The following is a 26,130-nucleotide window of genomic DNA, read 5'->3' as shown; positions in this document are numbered from 1 at the left end:
TCAAAACCCTAATCATATCCCCACTGAACCACATGATCAATCCTATGTTTTTCTTCTGCATTTCTGCTCCCACAGTTCTTTCTCTGGATGTGGATAGTGTTTTTTCCCATAAGTTCCTCTGGCTTGTCCTGGGTCATTGCATTTCTGCTAGGAGAGAAGTCCATTACATTCGATTGTGCCATAGTGTATGTACTATGTTCCCCTGTTTCTGCTCCTTTCACTCTGCATCAATTCCTGGAAGTCTTTCCAATTCACATGGAATTCCTCTAGTTCATCATTCCTTTCAGACAATAGTATTCCATCACCATCAGATACTACAACTAGTTCAGCCATTCCCCAATCAATGGATATCTGGTGTTAATTTCTATTTACTAATATAAAGCAAAATATCACTTATAGTTGACATAGAAATTTTTATTTTATGGATTCAAGATCAAATTATTGTGTATTCTTGAGGAATAAAAATGCGAATTTTTTTAATTGAGGCATTTAAAAGTCCATATACCTCATCAGTACAAAGTAAACATTAATAAGTTAATTGACCAAGGCACTGAAGACACCAATAATATGCCAATAAAACAACAAATAATGGTTCTACCATCTAGTGGAAACATTTTGATCTAAAAACAGAATGACCAATGATTTAATTTTCAATAACTGTTGGCATCTTATAAGGAAATTTACTGTAAGAAAAAACAAACAGCAAAAGCAAAAACCTCCCTAAAATATATCCTCCGACATATACAAAAATATCCTTTAAAAAAACTCTTCTGAAGTTCATGGCTAATAATTTCTTTATGGTCATATTCTCATGTACTGTAATAAAAGTGAGAATTTATCATGAATTCTGAATAGCACATTATGATATATATAACATGTGTATGTATATTATACATCTTACTTTACCAAATAAAATGTTGACATTATTCTTTTATTTCTTTTTAAATCTATACTTTGAGGCAAAACCCATATTTTACACTTTAGTATATATGATAGACTAAATATGATCTATGTGGTCATTTCTATAGTCAGAAGCAGGCCCTTGGTTTATGTATGTTATTCCCCCTCCTTCCTTTATGAATTCAATATCTGGTTTACAATTTTTCTTTTCTCACTAACTCCTACTCTCCTTTTAGAGGACCTCAGTATACATAGACTCTCCCTCAAATACTCTAGCCACTCAGTTTCTCAATCTACTCTCCTCTGGTCATGTACTCTTCTATCCCACCTCACATACATAGTCATCCTCGACCTTGCCATCATCCACAAATGTACAATATGCATGTACCAAATTCTGAAACCCCCTCATCCAAGCATAATCTATTGACTTTTAACCTCTCTCTCTGCTTTCCCTTACATAGGCCTTCTCTTCATCCTGTCACTTCCAATCCCTTGACCCTTCAATTCTCTTCCCAGGCTGTCTCCCCTCCACAAGAAGCCCTCTTCTCTTCTCAGATTACACTCCACCTTGGCTCACTCCCACCATTTGTCATCTTTTCTCCCACATACCTAATGCTGAACAAAGATAGAGAAAATCAAGCCACTTTTCTGAATGAATCAATTTGCTACCAATTTATATAACACGGCCTCACCTGGGCCTTTATTGCTTCTATGCAATCTAATTCTACTTCCTTTATCAATTCACTAAACCATTCTATACATTGGCTCTTCCAAACCTTTTCATCCTTTCTCAAGCCACCCATGGTTTGCCATCTCCCCACTTTCTGATGAGAACTTCACTTCATATTTTACAAAAAAAAATGGAGGCCATTCACCATTACTTCCCTCTCTCTTCTCTTTTGCCACATGTCTCTTATCAGCTCCCTGGCTATTCAGAGAACAAGACCCTCCATTTTTTAGCTGTGAACATCTTCTTTGGCTTTCCTCCATTCCTGGAACTCTCCTTTCTATACTCTGACTTCCTTTAAGTTTCATCTACTTCTTACAGGAAGCATTCGTCAACATCTCTTAATTCCAATGCCTTCTCTCTCTCAATCATTTCCTACTTATCCTGTACATAGTTTGTGCGCTCTCTCTCTCTCTCTCTCTCTCTCTCTCTCTCTCTCTCTCCATATAAATATATATATATATATATATGTCTTGCCCATTATATTGTAAGCTCCTTGAGGACAGCAGCTGCTTTCACCTTTTTTTTTTTATCCCCAGTGCATAGTATAAAGCCTGTCAAATAGTAGGTACTTAATAAATGGTCACTAAACTGATTTGAATCATGTTTTTATAGAATAGAGACTCTCATGGCATTTTTTCCAGAAAGGTAACTCATCATAAATGGCTTAATGAGGATGCCTAAGGCCAAATAAGCAATGTATGATGATGAAAGAACATTGCTAGACTATTATCCTCATTCAACCTGTGAGAAGTCTCATGAGCTCTATGAGCTTCAGCTGCTTCATCTGTAAAAATGAAGAAGGCTAAGGGCTAGACAAAATTATTTCCTTCCCTATCTAAGATCTGCTGTTCTAAAAGTGACACTTCAATTCTATTAGCATATTACAAAGTTCCAAATGCCATGAAAATAGAATCATGGAATTCTGAAGGCAGAAGAGAAATTTCTATAGTATGATAGGAAAAGGAAGGAATCACAAGCAAGCTAATTAGCAATGACAATTCCAAAAATACAGCATGAAAAAGATAAATGATAGATCAGAGATTACAACTTTTAGGAGGCATTATTAGTCCTTTTAAATTAGCCAATAAGACATGGGGCTGGTTGCCATTTTTATCCCTTCTTTTCTTTTTTCTAATTTAAATTTATTTGCTATATTAAAATGTTAAATATTAAAATAGAATATTTAACAAGCATTTATTAAGTGCTTCTGTGACAAATACTAGGCTAAGAACTGGGGATAAAGAGAAAAGTAAAAACAATACTTGCCTTCAGCAAGCTCAAATTCTAATATAGAAGATAACACATCAACTACTATGTATATACAAGATATAGAAATGATTCATTGCAATTCGGAGGAATGGGAAATCATTTGTGGGAGATAAAATATGAACTGAGTTTTGAATCTGGAGAAGCCAGAAGTTGGAAGTGAGGAGCAAGAGCACTGTAGGCATAGAAGACAGTTTGTCCACAAGTCACAGATTCAGGTGATGAAATGTCAAGAATGTCAAGAAGGAAGAAAAGTCAGTCTACTTGAATTGTAGACTGTGTGGAAGGGAATAAAATGTTACAATTGGAAATGGAGAAAGATGCCAGTAGTACAGTGGCTTTTATACTTAATCCTGGAATAGGCAGCCACTGAAATTTATTGAGGAGAATGACATGATTAGACCCAGGGTTGAAAAGAAAATCATCTTGGCACATCAATGGAAGACAGACAAAAGTAGGAAAAGACTTCAGGAAGGCAATAACCTAGGAGTGAGGTAATAAGGGACTGTACAATATCTTGTGCAAGAAACTGAAGTAGTGTTTTCCTCACTGTTGTTCATCAAAGGCATCTCATCTAGTTTTAACTATCTAGAGAAGTATTCTGCTCCTTAGTCAGAAGGGTCAAAAGTTAATTTTATGATGTAACAGGAAAACAGTTTTAGGGAACTCTTCCACAGCCAACTTTGCTATATCTATTGCAATTATTACATAAATTGAAAGATAACCATGAAGGCAATCGTAATGGTATCAAACACATAAAAACACATAAAAGATGACTAAAGCTTCATATCTGTCATATCCCTAACTTTAAATTAAAACTATCCAGAGGAATTTTGATCATTACTTATATGACAGTCTAAAAGACTTGAAAAATTCACCAACCATTTTAAAAACTAAAATCCTAATACTTATAAACAATGACCCACAGATACAGCAAGGATACTTGACTAATTTGTCTAAAAAGGAGATTTAGTTTAATATTGAGTTTCTTTTTTAAGGAGGTGAAAATTTATAGTTAAGTTTGTAGCTAAATGTTCTTTTCCTCTGTTATTTTAAACTATCACCACTCTGTAATTACCTTAACATAAAAAAGTGGGAGTTTTCAAAAATCACCTAGGAATAGCTTAGTTTTGGTTGTTTAAATTTATCTTTCACAGAAAGTATTCAAATTTGTGAATGTTTTTTACCAAAGTCTTTTAGCAGCATAGCTTACACTTCTTTTTATCTTAAGTATTTTATTGATATTGAAGTTTGGAGTAAAAAATGCTAAATAATACAATTCTTATGTTTAGTATGTACAGAAAAAAGTGATGAAAGTCTAAAGCAGATAGACATTGTTTTATTTTGGGACTATTGAGCTTTTTTCCCATATTTTGAAACTTTCAAAGATATGTACAAAGATCAAAGGTCTTCAAAATCTGGATAAAGCTTCCATAAACACTTGGTCATGAATAACACAGAAGATTCACATTACTATTTTGTAGAATTCTGCAGTAGGCAAACAGAAAAAGCAAAAAATATCTTTTCCTTAAGAAACAATAATGAACGAATCAAAGAAAAAAAATCATAGAAACAATCAATAATTTCATTAAAGAAAATGACAATTAGGAAACAACATACCAAAATTTATGGGATGCAATCAAAGCTATACTTCAGGGAAATTTACACATCCAAATGCTTACATAGATAAAACAGAAAAAGAGCATATCAATTAGTTGGGAACAAAACTAAAAAAAAAAAAAATATAAAAAGAACAAATTTTAAATGCCCAATTAAATACTCAGTTGGAAATTCTGAAAATTAAAAGATAAACAAAGTCAAAAGTAAAAAGACAACTGAACTAATAAATAAGGCAAGGAGCTGGTTTTATGAAACATAAATAAAACAGATAAACCATTGGTTAGTGTTATTTAAAAAAGAAAAGAAGAAAACCAAATTACCAGCATCAAAAATGAGAAAGCTGAAATCACAAACATTGAAGAAGAAATCAAATCAATTATTGGGAGTTAATTTTGCCCAACTATACGTCAATTAATTTGACAATCTAAGTGAAATAGATAAATTGAATTGCCTAGATTAACAAAGGAGGAAAAAGAATAGTTAAATAATCCCATTACAGAAAAAGAAATTGAACAAATCACCAAAAAAAAAAAAAGAAAAAAAAGAAAAAAAGAAAAAAAGAAAAAATATCTCAGGGCCAGAGGGATTCATAAGTGAATTCAAACCAAAATATTAACATTCAAAGAACAATTAACTCCCATACTACATAAACTATTTGGAAAAATAAAGGAAGAAGGAATTCTTCCAAATTTCTTTTCTGACACAAAAATGGTGCTGAAACCAGGAAGAGCTAAAATAGAGAAAGAAGACTATAAACCAATCTCCCTAATGAATATTGACACAAAAATTTTAAGTAAAATACCAGCAAGGAGATTACAGCATACCACAAGGATCATATACCACGATCAGGTAGGTTTTATACCAGGATTGTGAGGATGAGTCAATATTAGGAAAAGTATCAGCATAATTGACCACATCAATAACACAATCAACAGAAACCTTATAATTATCTCAATAGATGCAGAAAAAGCCTTTGACAAAATACAGCACCCATTCTTCATAAGAAACACTAGAAAGCATTGGAATAAAGGAACTTTCTTTAAAGCGATAAAGACATCTTATCTAAAACCATCAGCAAGCATTAACTATAATGGAGAATAAACTACAACCTTTCCCAATAAGATCAGGGATGAAGCAAGGATGCCCATTATCACTGGTGCTATTTAATATCATACTAGAAATATTAGCTATGGCACTAAAAGCAAAAAAAGAAAATGAAGGAATTGGAATAGGCAATGAGGAAACAAAACTATCACTCTTTGTAGATGATATGATGGTATACATAGAGAAGCCCATATAATGAACCAAAAAACTAATAGAAACAATTAACAACTTTAGTAAAGTTTCAGTATACAAAATAAACCAACACAAATCATAAGAATTTCTATTTACCACAACAAAGTTCAAAAACAAGAGACAGAAAAAGAAATTCCACTTAAAATAACTGTAGACAATAGAAAATACCTAGGAGTATATCCACCAAGACAAACCCAGGAATTATATAAGCACAGTTACAAAACAAATAAAGTCTCACAAATAAAGTCAGACCTAACAATTGGGAAAATATTGATTGCTCATGGATAGGTCAAGCCAATATACTAAAAATGACAATCCAACTTAAATTAGCTTATCTCTTCAATGTTATATCAAACTACCTAAAAATAATTTCTTATAACTAGAAAAAAATAACAAAATTCATCTGGAAGAACAAAATGCCAAGAATAGCAAGGGGATTAGTGAAAAAAAATATATAAAGAAAGGAGGCCTAACCACGGCAGATCTCAAATTACACTTTGCAGTGGTGATCATCAAAACAATATGGTACTGGCTAAGAAATATGGTAATAAATCAATGGAATAGGTTAGGAAATCAACATAGTTAATGACTAGAATAATCAAGTGTTACATAATAGTTGATGACTAGAATAACAGAGTGTTAGATAAATCCAAAGATCTAAATTATGCGGGAAGAACTATTTGAAAAAAATCTGCTGGAAAAACTGGAAAACAATATGGCAGAAAGTAGGCAGACACCAACATCTCACATCACACACCAAAGTCAAAATGAATACTTGATCTAGAAATAAAGGAGGATCACATAAACAAATTAGGAGCATAAAGAAAAGTTTACTTTTCTGACTTATAAATAAGAAAAGAATTTATGACCAAAGAGAATATTACAAAAATGAAATGGATAATTTTGAGCACATTAATTTTAAAAAATTCTATATGAACAAAACTAATGCAACCCAGATTAGAAAAGTAACAAATTAGGGGGGAAATTTTTAAAGGCAGTATCTCTCTTTTCTCATTTTCTCATTCTCAAAGGTCTCATTTCTCAAATACATAGAGAACTGAGCCAAATTTATAAGAATGCAAAGCATTCCACAATTGATAAATGGGATATCAAAGGATATGAATAGGCAGTTCTCAGATGAGGATATTAAACCTATCTATAGTCATATGAGGAAATGCTACAAGTCACTTTTGATTAAAGAATTGCAAATTAAAACAACTTTCAGAGCTGTTAATACGATCAATAAGAAAAATAACAAATTTTAGAGGGGATATGGGGAAATTAGGACACTAATGCACTATTGGTGAAACAGTGAACTGATACAATCATTCTGGAGAGCAAAATGGAACTATGCCAAAAGGTTCATACACATATGCATTTGATCTAGCAATACCACTACTGGGTCTGTAACAAAAAGGTCAGAGATGGGAGAAAAGGACCTACCTACTTGTAGAAAAATATTTTTAGCAGCTCTTTTTATAGTGGCAAAGAAATGGAAATTTGGAGAATGGCTGAATAAATCATGATATATGGTTGTAATAGGAAACTATTGCACATTAAGAAATGAACAAGATGAGTTCCAAAAAACTTGGAGAAGCATATATGTACTGATGAAAAGTGAAATGAGTAGAAGCAAGAGAACATTGTAGACAGTAACAGAAATATTATACATGATCAACTATGAAGGACAAAACTATCATCAGCAAAACGAGATATTCCCCAGACTCATGATAAAGAAAAAAAATGCTATCTAAAACCAAAGAAGAAATTGTTGGAACCTGATTGCAGATCAAAGCATGCCATCCTTTATTTCCTTCATTACTTTATTGTATGTGTGAAATGTGAACTTCATTCATGACATGAGGAATATTATAGTATATAAGCACTGGTTTAACAATACTAATTAGTGGGAATGTCAAGGAAGTGCAAATGTCAGTCCTATTCTCAAGGAGTTTGCAATTTAACACTAGAAACAAGATACAGAAAAAAGATAGACAAATATGACACATAGGCATGTATGTGTCCTTATAGACATGTCATACATATGTGCACATGCCTACACACATGTATTCCTATAGACCTATAGACACATGCATGAATATATATGTACACCTAGGCAGGTGTGTGCATACATATCATGTGTACCTATGCAAACCTACAAAGTACACAAACATTCATGTTATGTATATTTAACTTTGTACATGCACAAATATATATATATATATATATATATATCTTTGGAACAGTTAGGTGGTATAATAAAATATAGAGCACACATATATGTCTCTGCAATATACAAATATACAGAGCACAAAGTATAATTAAGTACATATATATATATACATACACAGCCCTGGAGATGATCAACATTGAGAAGGCATTAGCATTAAGAAGGATAAGGAAAGGCTTCCCGTAGAAGGTGGGATTTAAGCTGGGAATTGAAGGAAGCCTGGAGGCGGGATGAAGAGGGAGGGAGTGCATTCCAGGCATGGGGGAACAGGATGAATTACCAAGACCAAGCTCTAGAACGACTATTATTAACCACCTCTTCTCCGTCGCACTCGGGATTATAATCATAAAAGCACAGAAAAGCAAGCTCCCACAGTCTCCTCAAACTCTTGAGACCCCCCACAATGAACAAGGGAACTTGAGCTCTGGCTGTTCTCCTCTTAGGCACGAGCCTGATGACTCCGGGACACTGGGACGCAGTTTGGACCCCACTTAACGCAAAGTTTGCTCCCGCTCTCATCTCACGGGGTGGGGGCGGCCAACCTTACTGGAGTGCGCCCCTTGAAGGTCGTACCTCTTAGGCACCCCCAACCCTGGCGCCCCACCAGCATCCAGGAAGCCCTACCCCTACCTCCTCCTTTTCCTACTCTTCCTCCCCACTCCTTTTCTCCACCTCTTCCTCCTCTCTGCCCCAAGGCCTTCGAGATGCTGGGCCGCCTCAGCCCCTTGGCTGCTGCTCTCGCTATCCCCGCCTGGGGCCCGCACCCCACAGCCGCTGGTCTCCAACAGACCACAAGGGCGGGCGGGCCGCTGCCGTCCTGCCCTACCCACTCGCGAGGAACGCCTCTCTCCGCCACGCCCCCCCACCCCTCCCGCGGCTTCCCACGCCACTGCCCACTCGGCGCCACTCACCGTACGTCGAGTCCGGGGGCCCTCTGGCAACGAGGGCCAGGGCAGTTAAGGAGAAAGCACCCAGCGGGGGTCCGCGAGTACCCGCACGCAGGGCACGCTCCGGCGAGGGCGCGCGGCGAGGCGCGAGGCCGAGACGGAGCTAGCGCCGGAGCTTCCGAGAGAGAGAAGTCTCGGAGCGTGCGCAGTCCGGGCTCGGGCCGTCACCCTGCGCTTGCCTTTGTTGGGTTACGTCCTGGTCTTAGTTTGGGCTTGAGGGAAGAGAGGAAGAGAGAAGGAGAATGGTGCTGGTGCTGGTCCTGGTGCAGGGCCCCGAGTGGAGTTTGAACCCGAGACGGCGGAGACAGAGAAGAGTAGGAAAGCAAGCAGTGGACTGAGCATCCCCAGCCTGGGTCAAACAGTGGGTACCTTTGTACCAAAGGCCCGTTGTTCATTCATTCATTCACCCTTCACTCCACAGACAGTTATTGAGCCGCCTCTACACCAGGCATCGTGTTTGTTAGTTTCTGGGGAAAACAAAGATGCCTAAGACTAGTTTGCAGGACTTGGAGCAGGAAGGTATCCTGCACTCTTCTACTTCAACCTTCTTTGACAGAGAAGTAAACTGAGGCGCAGAGGCATACAATGTAGTTGTAGATTACCGAAGTAGTAATTGGTAAAGTCTACAATCAGTAACAACAGCAACCAACAAACATGTATAAAGCTTGGCTCAGCCTCCTCTGTGACTAGGTGAGTCATTTCATATCTTTAGGCAGTGGCATTTTTATCTAAAAAAATGGAAGTTAGATGAAAACGAAGGGATTGCAAAGAGACAGAACTAGACCTGATGTCAGGTTCAAAACAAAACAAAACAAAACAAAAAGATACAACTTTCTAACAATGAGAGCTTCTTCATAAGTGGAGTGGGCTGTTTTAGGCAAGTTTCCCCCATGGAAGTCTTCAAAGAACCACTTGGGTATTATTGTAACTGTAATAAATCCCTGAATTATGGCAGTGACAAGTAGATTTGAAAGGTAAAGACAGATGTGAGAGACATTGACTTCCCTTCAATAAGTGCATACTATGTGCAGTGTTGTTGGGAAGCATTGAAGCAAGATTCCATTGGATTTAATAATGGATTGGTTTAGAGCAGAAGTCTATTAAGACTGCATCAAAAAAGAGTTCTGAACATGCTGACTTGTTTCATTTTACCACTATCTTTAATAGTTTTTATGTAAGGGATTGTGTTCTGAACATTACCAATTTGGTTTTAAAATACATAGATTGTCTTGTAAAACGTGTGAAAGGCTTCACATGTCATCAGACAGTACTTTAGTCTGTCGGGTTTTGCTCAAATTTTTCTTCATCAGAGAAGACAGGGGTGTATATTAGAAAATTATGTAAAACAACATATATATTAATTTGAAAATGTATTTAAAAAATAATACAAAAACTCATACATCAAATGATAGAGCCAGAAATAAAATAACTAATAGATTAAAAAGAATTAGCATCTGCTTTGCAGATAAAAAAAACTATTATTTTATACAAATAGGACCTGTTCTAAAGCAGAATGGGCTGCCTCAAATGGTAGTCGGTTCCTCCTTATTAGAGGTCTTTAAAGAAAAATTGATATGTCAGGTATGTGACAGATGATTTGGGGGGTGGGGGAGGCTATGGATTAAACTAGATGGACTCTGCACCAACTCTAAGATTCTGCAAAAAAAAAAAAAAAAAAAAAAAAACCAACTCAATTATTTCCCTGAAGTATCTGTTTTTTCCCCATAAAAAACAGCTCTTTTCAGCTTCTTTCAGAAGCATGTTCCTGAAGCTCGTTCATTACTCAATAAACTCTTGAGAACTGAAACACAAACAAACCCTGCCTATTTTGATACCCTATAGGCAAGTATGGTCACTCCATAATGGATAATTTTATCAGTATAGATTCACAATAAAGAGTTATAATATCATCATTATGCTTAATGTCAATGATGTTGTTCTAGCTGTAATGTGTGTTTTGAATTGATGTGCTCTCTCTGTTTTTGTTTTGCTTTTTAATTCACAGAGATATTGAGCAGATTCTGCCAATACCTAATATGTGCCTTCCTGGACAATCTTCCTGGTAAAGGATCATTAGCGTGTTATTTCTTTTCTTTCAATATATTTAGGGTTAAGAGAGAAATTTAGGGTTAAGACCAGAGAAAAGACATTTTATGGGGCACAAATTCAGGAAGCTTCTACAGAAATGACCCTGGATTCTTGAAGACATTGTCAGGGAAGTAGAAGACCTGGAAGATCATACTTTTCTAGCTAGAAATTATTTGAGAACAGAGGCAGTGACAGACTAGATGTCTCTCACCTGAAGAAGAATCTAGCTAAGGCCAAAAAAAATATCATCTGGTTAGTTGTACGGTGATTTTTGTATTTCATAGCAACTCCTAGAGACCATCAACTAACTAACCAACCAATGAGCATTTATCAGATTCTAAATATGTGCCAGGCAGCAAAGATACAAAACAAACAATGAAACACTCTATGCCAACAAAGAGCTCACATTCAAGTCAGGGTAAACAACTACATTCATATAAGTAAATTCAAAGCAAACAAAGGATTTTTTTATTTTATCTTGTGGAGAGAAGTGATAGTTGAGGAAAGGTTTTGTATAAGATAGGACGTGTTACTTGAACTGAGCTTTGAAGAAAGCTAGGGATTCTAGAAGGTATAGGTGAAGGAGTGAATTTCAATTATCACAGAAGGACTACGCAAAGGCAAAGATTATAGTCTATAGCAGTGGAAGGAGTATTCCTACCACCAAAATGTGATAGATGAAGGGTTAAAAATCATTTATCAAAAGTCATTGTCACATGAAATGCCTCTAATAATTAGGAATGATATGGTTCCTTTCAAAACCTCTATTTAATAAAATATTACAGCTATTTAGATATTGTGTCTACAACTGCAACAGCATCTTGGTGTGGGGTTATGTAGATCTGAAAAATGAACAGTTCCTTAGATATCTGCATATATTTAAAAATTCTAAGTGCCATTTTCTACTTCAACCATAAAAATCATAGAATCATAGATTTAAAGTTGAAAGGGATATTACAGGCCATTTAGTCCAACTCCCTCATTTTACAGATGAGGAAAGTGAAGCTCGTAGAAGGGATCTGCCCATGGACACACAGGGAAGTAAGTGGCAAAGATGGAGATAAAACAAGATTTTTCTGACTCTAAACTCAGTGCTTTTCCCCACTGTGCCATACATGCTCCCTAAAAGAACTAAGATAAACCAATAATTCTCACCTCTTCTACCTGAAAGACAGCTTTAGCCATAGAATTCACATCTCAAAGGCACCCTGTATCCTAGTAACCTCTCCCTTTGATTAGATGGTTCATCCCCAGGATTTCCATTTTAAGGAGGGTCCTCAGATGAGACATCAATTCATTTCTCACCAGCCTATACTCCATACTCCTCCATTATAACCCAAAATGGGTACCTTCCTCTCCCCAGTAACCCCTTTGAAGCTTCCTTTCATATGTTCTCTTGCCCCTTTAGAATGCAAGCTTCTTGAAATGCAAGGACTATCTTTTATATTGTATTTGTAATCTCCAGCACTTGGCACAGTCCCTGATACACAAAAAGTGTTTAATAAATGCTTGTTGACTGACAAAAGATAATACAAAGCAGAAAAAAACTGTTAGTTTTACTAGTTTAATTGGGACAGAGCACACTACAAGTGTTCTGAGGATGGGGCTCCCAGGAGTTACAACTGATAACAGAAAAAAGTAAAATTCAATGTACAGTCTTCATGTAATTCCTTTCCAACTTGATGGTACTTCCTATATAATGTATGCTCTGCTAACAATGTCTTTGAGGTACTTACATGCCAAGGAGACCCTCAGTAGAAGTTAAGGATTGTACTTCAAAAAATAAACATTTGCCCAAAAAAAAGAGATGCATAACCAGCTAAATTTTCTTGAGTAGCCCACTGCAATAACAGCACAACAAAACTCTGCATTTTGCTGATCCCAGCTGTTACAATACTTCATTTCCTGAAAGATGAATTCTTGAAAAAAAAATCCATCTTCCCTACTAGATGTAAACACATTCTTCATCAGACATGTTTTTTTTTCCTTAATCATATAAATATTCAAACCTTCCTTTCTATATTCTGCATTCTATTTCAGTAAGGCAGTAAAGGCTCTTTATTTTCCCTTGAAGGTACACTGAAACTACAAATATCATGGAGTCAGTGACCTGAATCAATTTTTTTTTTGCACACTTGAAACCAATAGCTCTTTAAAACATTCTAGTAATTTAATATATTCTTAAAAGCAGCCATCAAAGTAAAATGCATTTTATTTTATCGATAAGGCATATGACTAAGCTGTGTTTTAAGAAAATAAAACAGGCATAATTCTTGCTCTGAGATTACTTATTTGGCATCCTTGAAGCCTCAGAATCCTAAAATCCATTTCTTTATTTTACACAGGCACAATGAATTATTTGCTTTTAGATTATATCCCTAAAAGAATAAATTGCCATTCAAAGAGTTCTGAATTGCCACCTAGTATTTAGTGCCAATGTGAGAAGATGGAAAAAAATAGACTAAGAAAACAACACCTGTGTATGTTATGATGTTTGCCCTTTTAAAGGGGTTACTTCTATTTAAATCTTCACAAGGAAGGAAAAGCCAAATGTCACAGCTGGAGAAGGCATTTTAACAGATGAGAAATGAACTTGGAGGGAGTCTCTTGAATACTTGCCTGCCAGAGCTCACCTTATAGTCCTTGGGGAACAAGGACAAAGGGTGTCATGGAAACATCTAACTCCTGCTGGCCCAATTCTTGGTCCCACCCATCTCAATGATGCAAAGGGTCCCTTGGCTGGGAGTTTCCCTCCATTTCTTGCCCTGCCCACTCTGTTCCTCTCATAAGTCAATCACATACAATAGAGGGAAGCAAGTAAACAGAAAGATATACATATCAGTCAGGCATTCACTCTGGTAGGGGAAATGCAAAGAATACAAACTGTACCAAATCACTAGGTTATTTTTAATCCCTCTAAAGGACAGCTCATAGCTGTTATTTGTGAGATATTGTTGCTTAGCACTGCTTAACCCAGTGCTTGACACATTGTAGATGCTTAATAAATATGGATTGATGTCTGCATCACTGGAAACATGTTCATAATTTGGGTGATTGGTAAAAGAAAAAAATAACCGAGGTTAAAAAAAAAGAAAAAAAAGAAAAAAGAAAAAATAACCAGAGAATTTACTTCTTTTTCATCAACTACAAAGCTATAAAACAGATACAGGAAATAGGATCACAAGATTTAGAGTTAGTCCTACTCCTTTAAAAATAACTCCCTTATATGATCCTTTAATATTTACATAATGCTGTCCTCACAACATCTCTGTAAAGTCTGTAGCAAATATGAATGAATGAAAAAGTATTACCATGTACCAAGTACCTTGCTAAGCACCATGAATACAAAAATGGGATAGTCTCTATTCTACAGAAGCTTTTGTGCATTTTGACCAGAGAAACAACACATATAGGTGAGTGTCCCGGAAGGAACGAATATCTTGTTCTCGAAAATCACAAGGGTGATGAATGGAATCTTAGAGAGAAATACATTGGCACACTATTCTCAGTAGCAATGGCAAAGTTAATTTGATTTTGGTCCTAGGACTGCAACAAGGCAGGGAGAGACTATGTCTGGGACATAAAGTAAAGATGTGATGTCAAAGGTAATTAGAAACCATATGAATCCTTGCTGACTGCAAGATGACTTAGAAAACTATATATGAATATTCTTTATACTGTATTTTCATTTATTTTGTTAAGTTAATTTAATGTCTTTTGATCTGGTTTGGACAGTATTTAGGGGTGTTGTGTGATGCATGTGGCCAATTGTGTTATTGGAAATTTTGGGGTCCTTGAACTACCTTTCCCATGAGCACACTAGCTTTCTATCATTACGTGATGATGTAGAGAGTTACATGATGACATGGACAGGAGGATAAAATTGAGTGGCTGGCATGCTACTTTTTTGCTTCAATCCAGCAGCATGTTAGTGGCAGATAAGAGTGCACTTTTTAAACTGACTAAGCCAGAATGGTAAATGACTTCATTTTCTAATGGCTACTAATAAATCTATAAAACCCATAATATTTTAAAGTTATTCTTTTTATACTAATTTTATTTCTTACTTTTGGCAACCACCTGAAGTTGGAGAACAAACTTTCAATTTTTTTAAGATAGTCTAGTAAAAGCCATGCTGTTGCTGATTAGCTCCAGCTGCCTATTTTTGCCTGATCTTCCTGATCCTTCAACCACCTGCTTCCTGTTCCCTGTTGCTCTTGCTGTTTCCACTGTTCCCAATCCAAATTGGTGCCTAGAGCTGCTGCCGCTACTGCTTGGAACCAATCTCCTGAGGCTTGGGAAGTATAACTCCCCTTCTTTTTCATTGTGCACAGCTGAGAGTTTCCTCGCTGCCTGCCTTGGAAGCCTGGGTGTTTCCTCTTAGACAATAATTACCCTCCTAAAGAGGCTTTTACCTGAAGAGAGCTTCTAACTCCAATTCACCCCCACCCCCATGTGCATTTTCAAGACTTCGTTTTTTCCAGTCCCTGTCCCTGTTAGGTCTCCATGCTCTGCCTATGGGGAAGAAGACCAAGATAGCACATGGGTTCTGGCATTTTACCCCATTAGGGAAGGGGAAAGAAAGGGCACTCTTCAAACAGGACATAGAATGGTAAGCATGACCCACATTGCCTATTTCAAACAGATCCCAGTTGTGGGATGTTTTTTCTTCCTACCATTCCTTATGATGATCCTGCCTGAGACTCAGGGGAGAGATTCATCCCCCTATGCACCCTGGCCATTTGGGCCTGCCAAACCTCTGAACCACATCCATTATGAGGATCATCCACACTATGCACAGTGCAAAATTATCCTTCACTATGGGAGATCCTGGAGCTCAGATAAAAGGAACTCAAATGGATAGAGAAAAAAACTTTAAAAGTCTAGAGGTAAAACTAGCAAGCCTCCTCAGACTCCACTGTTTTTTGAAAGTCTCTGTATATTATTGTACTTGATTTTGTTGTTTTAAGTTCATATGTTAATCTGATCAATATATTTCTGTTATACTGAATCATTTTAAGCTACTGTGTTTTGGGCTATAACATAAATTCTGTTCATGATTTTATTGGACCTCCTTAATAGTAAACAAGTGTATTCTGATTGGTAAAAAGGTTTTTGACTCCACTGCTTGTAACTTGTCATTTGCTTATATTATTGTATTTGCTAATTTTTAAAGTTTATCTGCATTAAGCTAATAAATATCTATTCTCTGATATGATTCTTTATCTGTACTGTTTCCCCATGATTTTACTGAACAACAATATCATTGTACAAAGCTCATGAACATCTTACACAATTTTTTTTAAGTTGTAAAAAGCCCATAAGTCTTATGTATCCTGGATTTGTCATCTTAACTATTAAGGTCACATGTTGCTTATACAAGTCTTTTCTCTTACTTTGCCTTTGTTAATTGTCACATATTATGATGGATGGACTCCATCGAAACTGGTTACAATTGTATACAACCTTGAAGAATATGATGACTTAAGAATTTAAATTGTAATTTTATAAGGGGTCTTTTAAAATGACTTTAAGATAACTAGTACCTTCTGAATGGATGATAGGTTTGTATATATTACACATATATATATATTATAAAGAATGTATATAATTGGATTTTGGGAGATGCCATTTAAAAGTATATATATATATTTTTTTTTCTATGGACACATGGGGACTATCAAACAACATTTCCCGTGGTTCAACAGGTTTCTGGTTTCCAGTTCTTTGGGTGTGGGGACGCCTGCGTCCCCACACATAGGACAGTTTAAATGGGAGGAGATCCGAAAGTAAGGTCTCTTGGTCTTCCTGAAGAGCTGACTGGCGAGAGGGAGAGAGAATGGTCTCAGGCAGTAAATATAAAAGATAGGCACGGTCTTATATATATTTTACCAGCATGGCCATGGCTTTAATTAAACTACTAATTTCTATATTTATATCAGTCTTTATCATTTTTAATCATAACAAATGATGTATTAAAAGGTAGAGAACCAAATAGAAATTCCTACCCAAACTTTTTATATATGAAGCAGGAAGCCAAAAAGAACTCCTGCATGCATGATATTTTAACTCTTTATTTTAATTTACTTTCCCACCAGAAGGACCTAAAATTCTTGGTGATATTTTAGACCCAAAAAGTTTTTTATCAGCTTTGTGTTTTTTTTTTCTAGGCTCTGCCCCACATTTGGATGGAGGCAGTAATAGATTTTGTTAAAAATATCTCAGCCAAGTTTAAATGATTTGCTATACCTGTAGAACTTGTAACAAGTATACATTTTTAAAATATCACACAAGTGACTACATAGAAACTCATATGAATCCTATATGATAGTGGGTTTGTTTGCTATTGTCATTAAATGTGTTATTGTAATTTTGGGGAATTTTTGTACTTTATTTGAATGTGCATTATCTGCTCTACTAATGGTTTATTTTTATAAATCTGCTATTTTATAAAAGCCATTTGCACTCACAGTAGTTCATGGCAAAGTTTAAAAGGAAATGGATCTCATTTTGGGGTGAGAAACCTTCTTCTGATTCTAAGCTATATATTTTTTATTTTTAAAACATTCTTTTATTATTTTTCCCTTGTATGTGCAATACAGTATTTGAGTTTCTATTTTCTCTCATTTTTTGTACTTGAACACATTATCAATATTAATCTGTTTTGATTTTACAGTAATATAAGTTTAATATAAACTTATATATTTGCTATAATATTGATGCATACCCCAAAGCTTTAGACTATGGGAACCTGCCATGGATTGATAAATCTTATGGGGCTATGATTAATGATTCTTTCTGATTCCAGGAGAAGGGAACAAAAGAGCCACTATATACTGCCAAGAAGCACAAGGTCAAGGAAACCAACCAATCCCAATGGGATTGATGAAAAACTGCACAGTGCCTAGGAGAACAAGGTAAAAAAAGACCATACCAATGCAGGTAGGATTGATGAACTTTCTAAGTCAATACTGTTATGGTGATTCTGGGGACTGAGTTAATTCGGAGTACTGAGTCCCAATGGGACACCAAGATGTGGTAGTCAACCCAAAAGGTCAAATCCCAATGCAGCTGATGTTAAAGGAGAATGTGAAGAACCTGCTTATTCTAATCCCCAGATGGATAACAGTATCCCAGGGCTAACAGCCAAAGGTAGGAATCGGCTGGTGATAGAACTCAGCTAATCCTTGTCCAACTGAAGCCCTATGAGATTGATCTTGATGACTATATCCCTTACTTAGTTCACTATAGATCTGAATACCTGATCTATAAAGATTAATTAATTAGTTTGATTTGTCTGACTGCAGATTTATTCTTGAGAAGTTAATTAAATGACTATCAAAGTAAACCCCTTTCCTAAGTTGACATAGGACACAGTCAACTGAAGCCCACTAAATCTTGAGATTCTCAGCTAAGTGATTTCTTTAAGACAATTTAATAATTGATGAGTTTAGGGAAAGGGAAACTGGATAATTGATGGAAAGTGGGATTGGAAATCCTAATAAATCTAGATGAATAGATTGATGATGACTCTTTACTTGAATCTTGTTGATCAAGGATCTTTGATGGCTGACAGCCAGCTGAGGCCTGACAGGTCTCAGCCATGAGTCAAAGTTGACCCTGCTAAATGATAATTGTTTTTTGCAGATCTTCTTGATGTTTATAAATCAGGAACAGAGATTGATAGAACATAGTTGTATCAGTAAGATAACTAAAGCTGGTTGCTGAGTAAAAGGAATATAAACTATTATCTAAACCCTATCCACCCTTACCCAAAATATCTCCAACTGAGACCAAGCTGAGTTCAGATCAGTTCCTTTTATACACAAGCCTAATTGCTTTGGCTCATGCCAGGCTCATGCCAAACTCAATTCATTCTGCATTCTAAGCAGGTAACTGTTCATCATCCTTGACTCAATATGACTGCCAAATATTTTCTTACAACACTGAAGGATTTGAACCTAGTGTTTGGGGTTCGAGATTGAGGCTGTTCTAACATATGTTAGAGGTCAGCCTTCTCTGAGACACATCCTAGTCAAGTACCGAAGCTTGGCCATCATCCTGGCTCTCCCTATCCCTGAGAGTAAAGGCAAATCAGACCAGGGAAAGGCATTTCCCTTTCACACAAAAATCTGGTCCTTTCTTCTCTAAGTGTGGCAACATTCTGTAGTCATGTCTACTGAATGGGTAATTGCATAATTACATAAATCACTTTAATTGTGCCTTGATTAAAGGACCTGCTATAAGTTTATTTTTCCTTTACTTACATTTTTACACATAAGACTTTGACATTTTATATTTTATCCAAAAGTAATTTTTTCTCCTTCATTTGAATTTTTTGATGTTTTTGGATCTTTTGATAATTGATTCATATACCCCCATAACTCAGCCAGGTATCCTTAGCTGATCTGGGTGTTGGTCAATACCCTCTTCAGGGGGGAATATATTATAATTCTCCTGGGGGGGTATGTATACATTATAATCTATAATTTAAAGTTTAAATTCTTTTGAGAGTAATTTCAGGATAAGAAACTTGCTACCTCCCCAGAACCCAGACAGCAAACCTGTTTGGAGAAGGCACCATGAAGATGCCTGCAGAGACCCTACATTGCATCAAGAAGATCCACAATGAACTTTGGGGTGCAGTTGATTGAACTGTGGGGGGTTGAATGCATTTGTTTTATATATATTTACTTTTATGCCAAAGGGGACTGCTTCCTAATTGGTTTTTGTCAATGCACTTAGCAATCATTGGATCATTGATTTTGTCTTTTTTTCTTTTTATTCCCAAATTACTGTAATTTATAAGTTAGTTATGCTTTCATGATCCTTTTGGGGAGATTGGTCTCCCAAGTAGGATCACAGTGGGAAATGTGTTATTGGAAATTTTGGGGTCCTTGAACTACATTTCCCATGAGCCCACTGGCTTCCTGTCATTACGTGATGACATAGAGAGTTACGTGATGATGTAGACAGGAGAATAAAATTAAATAGTTAGCGTGCTACTTCCTCTTTTGCTTCCAATGCAGCAGCATGGTGGCAGCAGGTAGCAGTGCACTTTTTAAACTGACTAAGGCAGAATGGCATGTGACTTCATTTTCTAATAGCTACTAATAAATCTATAAAACCCATAATATTTTAAAGTTATCCTTTTTATATTAATTTTATTTCTTATACAATGGTCCTGTATATGACACCTCTGAAGTAAAGCATACCTGAGACCACTTAAATAAATATAGTGGGCTACATGAAGCACTCATTATTTAGAACAGTGGAGCACCAGGATAAGAGTTCTAGAGCTGAAAGTATTTTGCAATATCAACCCCATTTTACTAATATGGAAATTGAGAGGAAAAGTTTTAAAACCATATAACTATCAATTCTTAGAATTGGAAGTCAAATCTTGGTTTCCTAACTTTATCTAGGTCCAGCACATTATTTTCAGCAATATTTTTTTTTGAGTGGAACCCAAAGGTATTTCTACGTGTGGAAGAGAAATACATGAACAAGGGATTCACTTTATTTTGAAAATGTAAAAGGATCTGACAAATGTGCAGAGTGCTGCTTATATGACTACTGATGGAGAAGAGTCTGCTTTAGAGAGAGATGAAGTGTAATAGAAGTATCCTAAAAGAGACTTGAGTATGTCTACAATTTTCCATAAGAGGTTCCAGACTACAACTGACATAGTTAGGAGAAACCTTTTCTATTTGTTGGATAACTAGGACTGTAAATGCCTTCAAAAAACACTGGGGACCAGAGCCTTAGAAATTTTTTTTTTCTTTTTCTCTTGACTGCTATGCCTTTAATTTGACTCCTTTGCTGAAAGTGTCTTGTGAGAGACATTGATATATGAAGAGAAGCCTTGGACCTTATGCACTGAATTTGACATGTGACCTCATAAAATAGCCTTGACTTCTACATTTGTTCTTTTAAGTTTTAGATGCAGAAATTGGATATGGCCACATTTTTGAATTTTGAAAGGTCAAGAGAGCAAACCACTAGCAGACTTGAATCTCACTATCTGGGATTTGGAACACTGATGCACCAAGGATCTGGACATGAACTTGGAGGGAGCAATGCCATGAGAGAACTGAACTAAGCTTTAGTCTAATCTTCCTAGAGACCAAAATGAGTCAGGGGAGATTGTACTGCCAAAGTTTGAGGAAGGGGAAATTTCTCTACTTTTGCCATTACTGTATCTTCAAATTCCTTTTGTGAAAGTTAATTGATGTTAAATGGTTTAATGGAACTGGAGTGCTAGTCAGTTACTAGCAGCTAACAGATTGAAAGAGAAGAGGGAGACAATACCACCAATGGGTTGTGGGGGGGGAGGTCAAGCCAATGTCTTTAGAGAAGAAACAACTCCCAAGACCCTAAGGGTACTCTTGGAACTCTTAAGGGAAGATGTCACCAGCCTGGTTCTAAGGTAGTGAGTCAGAGCAAAGTAGACACACACAATTTTAAGGAACCTAAAGTGAAGAGAAAGGCTATTATTTGACCTTTAAGGTGTTTCTAGTTAATGAAGATTAGCACAAAATCCTAAATTCAAAGAACCAATGATTACTGATGAGTAAAACCATGGTAAAAAGGCCAGCTCCTTTTGATATATCATGTTAAGTATGCAAGGTACTGACACTCAGTGATTAATTTCTGGAAATTTGGTTGAATGAATCAAATTATGTATTATTTGATGCCATTAAATCTGATTCCCTGCATTACATGGGGACCTTTAGCTTTTCAAGCTTTCTCAGACTATGAAATTGAACATGTCATTTATAAGCTATCATGTAATTTTCTGTTTTCAAAAACAAAAACAACAATTTGGGTATACATGAGATTATGGTATAATTGACAAACCTGCTTTTGAAACTTGATCCCAAATCCATACAATTACAACTATATGTCAAAAAGAATGACACATTAATAGTTAAAATAATTTTAAAATAAGAACTACTAGAAAAAAGTGTTTTCATTCTAGAATATCTTTTTTCAGTTTAATTAAATTTGAAAATATACCATTTTTGTGAAATCTGAATGTATTTAGAATCAGTAGTGTGTAAAATATTTCCATATTGCCCCATTGTTATAACTCACAGCCATCCTGGAAAGAACATCTCTAGTTAGGGAGGAAAGTTCAAATCCTTCAACCCAATTCAAACTTTCATTCAATACTTAGGAGGTATAGGACATAATAGTAGTACTGGAAACACAAAAATGAAATAAAGCACAATTTAAGAGAGGAAAAATCATGAAATTGAAAGAACCCCAATCTTATTCCACTCACATTTCTATTTTTTACCAGCTATATGACTATGAGCAAATGATAAAACTTAGTCTTAGTTTTCTTATCTGCAAGAGAGGAATATTAGTTATTACTATAATGGCTTATATGTCACTTGGAGTTTTACAAAGTACTTTCCTCACAACAGCCCTATAATGTATTTATTGACAGATATTCTCCCATTTTTACAGATGGAAAAACCAAGATTCAAATGTTAAGGGATTCATCTGAGGGCATGCAACTAGCAAGTACTAGAGGTGAGATCTATTCTAGCTTTGAGTTTGGTGCTTTTTCTAGTACATTGCTTCTCATAATATAATATTTTCCTTTCATTTGAGAGAAATTATTGTGTTATGAAGTATTGAGACTATTATAGATGTTTCTGAGAAGGATACTGTGGTAAAATACTTTGCTGATGTTCACAAAAGTATCTTTCAGCTCTCCTCTCAGAAGGAAAGCCAGAAGTGACTTCCCTTCACCAGGCCAGTATGTAATTTGATTGAAGACTATATATTTATATAAAAATCTATTTATTTATATTTAACAGATATGAGTATAAGGATTAGTAACAAGGAAACCTTAACACTAAAGAGAACTATATATCTTCCCACTTTCCTACGTTTGCCTCATGGCAGACTCTTCAGTTTCTTCAAGCTACTTTGAACTATTTAGCACTTACTGAAAAATCCCAAAACGCTATCTGACTAAAACCTAACTATAATCCTTATAAAAATAGCTTAATATTGTTAACAGTGTCTCCAAGTAAATATAGAGTAAGTTGGCCCAAATTTTCTACAGCTAACTACCCAGAAGGTAACTCTGAGATGGCTCCCAAAGTTCAGGCAAAACAGGTTTTTGGACTTTCTCCTCCAAAATGACTCTCCAACACAGCAGATACGATAGCTTCTTCTCCAAGATGATTTCTCATGGTCAGGCAAGTAGAAACCTTGTGAAATGGGTTTGATTTCTCTCTCTCCTATAACCACCAAAGAAAAAGACTGAATTGCCTCCACCAAAAGCTAGAGACCTACTCAGAGCTTACTGACCAACTGTCAAAACTTTATCTGCTTCTCTCCTTCCAAGTTCTCATCTCACACACATAATAATGTCTTGCCTTCAGTCTCAGAGACACCTTCTTACAATTCCTTATTTTAATCAATACCTAATCAATATATTTCTAATTTTCTTACTACAGTTATTGTAAGGGAAGTGTTATAGAAACATAGTTTATTATTTGCTACAAATAGTGATAAAGGAGATAATCCAGGTAAATACACAACATCAAGATAATGTGATCCATGCAAAATAAGCACAGACAAAGCTCTACGAAGAATTGAAGAAGAGATCACTTTCAACTGGGTGACATGGTAGGTTAGGAATCAAGGAAGATTTCATGGAGCAGAGGATCCCCAAATTGACCTTAAAAGAAAAAAACTATCTCAATAGGTATAGATATGTATATGTTAAGGGACAGGAGGAAATGGAGAGAGTTCATTCCAAGCACAGGAAGGAATTTGAAAAAAGTGTTCAGGAATGAGAAGGAGCAGGGTCAAAATATAGGATGGTAAGTAGTTCAGTTTGGCTAGAAATTTAAATACATTAAATAGTGCAAGATGAATGAATAAATGATTGAACAAATGAAGAAAGCATTTAATAGTCATCATACTTTGTTCAAAGTGTGATACTTTGATTATAGTTATATGTAGTTAATATATAGCTATATATTACATAATATATACTTAATATATAGATATTAATCATAATATGATTATGATAATATGATATGATTAGTAGAAAAACAAGACAGTCTTGGCTTTTAAGGAACTTATATTCAAATGGGTAAAACATCCTATATTAAGAAAGTCCATTCTAGGAGTAGATAGAAAACCCTGATTTCCTGGTTTGGGGATTTGGATGGGACAGAATTTTACAGAATGAACAGGAATAGATCAGGTTGTAGCAGATCATAGATCTTGTCATATTATCATTTTCCCCCAAAATTCTTTTTCTAAACTTCCCCATTATTTAATAGTATACTATATTTTTCCACAGTTAGATTCACAACTTCTTTGTCATCTCTGACAACTCATTTAGACTCACCTCACATATCCAATAAGCTGCTAAATGTTTCCTACTCTATATCCACATCTCTCCAATCTGTCCTGCTCTCTCTGTTCAACCATCACCCTAGTTCAGATCCTCTTTACCTCTCACCCTGACCTTTACAGAAGCCTCCTAACGGGCTCCTTTAGTTCAAGTATTTCTGCTAGCTAATTTATTTTCTATACAATTTATCAGTGATTTTCTATACAATTTATCAGATAAGATATAGGCCTGATTTTGCTCATTTAGATTCTGATGGCTCCCAATGTACTCTAAAATTAAACATTATTTCATCTTTAACTCATCCTTTATTAATTTCTATTTTGTATAAGTTTTATAATATAAATACTTTTAGTAAAGTAGCATATATATTTATTTAATCTATAAATAATTATATATATGCATATGTATACATATAGTTAATATTCAACTATTTTTCTGATAAGGGCACAGCTAAAACATTTTTTTTGAGATTATGAACCTGGATTATGATTACTGAGAGAGATGCTCATATTTTTTTAGTACCAAAAAAATCACCATTATAGACAGGGATAAATTATTCACTGTCTCTCAGATGGTATTAGCCCTAATAATTATTTGTCATGTTTACATGATTCTTTAGAATTATAGAGCACTTTCTATATAGTAAATTTTCTTATATGAGTCCTACAAAAACACTGTCAAGTAGACATTTCAAGTATTTTTAATGGAATCCTTGAATTGCAGAATACAGTTTATCTAGTTCAATCTCTGCTCAAAACATGATTCCCATGTAAGATATCCCTGTCACATGGATAGCTGGCCTGCACCAGAAGAGTTCCAGTTACAGAAAACTCATTCCTTTTTCAAGGAAAATTATTCCAAAAGTTGTTTACAGTAACCCCTGAATTTTCTACACATTGTTCCCAATTCTTCTAATCTAGTCTCAGAAAGACACCATGAATAACAACTCACAATCTACTTACTCATCTTTAAGGTAGATGATGCAAGGATCTAAGATAACTCCAAGGAATTTATGATGAAAAAGAATATCCATCACCATAGAATAAACTAATCTAGTCTGAATACAGAATGAAATATATCATTCTTCATTTTATTTCCTCCATGAATTTTTCTCTAATATAACCAATATATGCCTTATTTCACAACATGATGAGCATAGAAATATATATTATATGAAAATATATGTACAATATATATTACCTGCCTTCTTGGGGAGGAAAAAGGAGTGGGAGGAAGGGAAAGAATATTGATTAAACTTTCAGAAAACAAATATTAAAAATTGTACCAACATGTAATCTGGAAATTTAAAAAAAATTATTTAAAGAAATCCATTTTGTTTCTTTGTCTTCTTTATGCTAAATATTTCTAGATTCTTCAAGTGAACCTTTATTAGTTCTTTAACTGATTCTAGTTCCACAGACCAGGCCTGAGATTCAAAGCTATAATGGGTTTGTCCATAATATTTTCTATATATCTATAAATAAGTAAAAAGGTTTCTACACCAAATAGACTATAAGTTCTTAGAAGCTAAGGGACTCTGTCATATACTTCTTTTTCCCCAATATTTTTTTTCCAGATTACATGTTAATACAACTTTCAACAATAACTTTCTGACATTTCGCAATCCATATTTTCTCCTTCTTTAAGACAACAGATATTATTA

General features: G+C 35.3%; 1 protein-coding gene across 1 annotated transcript in view; it reads right to left on the bottom strand.

Annotated features, from left to right (window-relative positions):
* Nucleotides 1–9,014, bottom strand: part of BTBD3 (BTB domain containing 3) — a 43,827-nt gene extending 34,813 nt beyond the window's left edge. Inside the window, exon 1 of the mRNA XM_044660719.1 lies at nt 8,954–9,014. The gene's annotated coding sequence lies outside the window, so the exon portion shown is untranslated. The remainder of the gene's footprint in view (nt 1–8,953) is intronic.
* Between the last annotated feature and the right edge of the window lie 17,116 nt (nt 9,015–26,130).

Source organism: Gracilinanus agilis, chromosome 2, assembly GCF_016433145.1.
Source record: "Gracilinanus agilis isolate LMUSP501 chromosome 2, AgileGrace, whole genome shotgun sequence".
Taxonomy (NCBI): domain Eukaryota; kingdom Metazoa; phylum Chordata; class Mammalia; order Didelphimorphia; family Didelphidae; genus Gracilinanus; species Gracilinanus agilis.
Note: the sequence above shows the minus strand (reverse complement) of the source record. Positions and strands in the feature narration are given on the sequence as shown.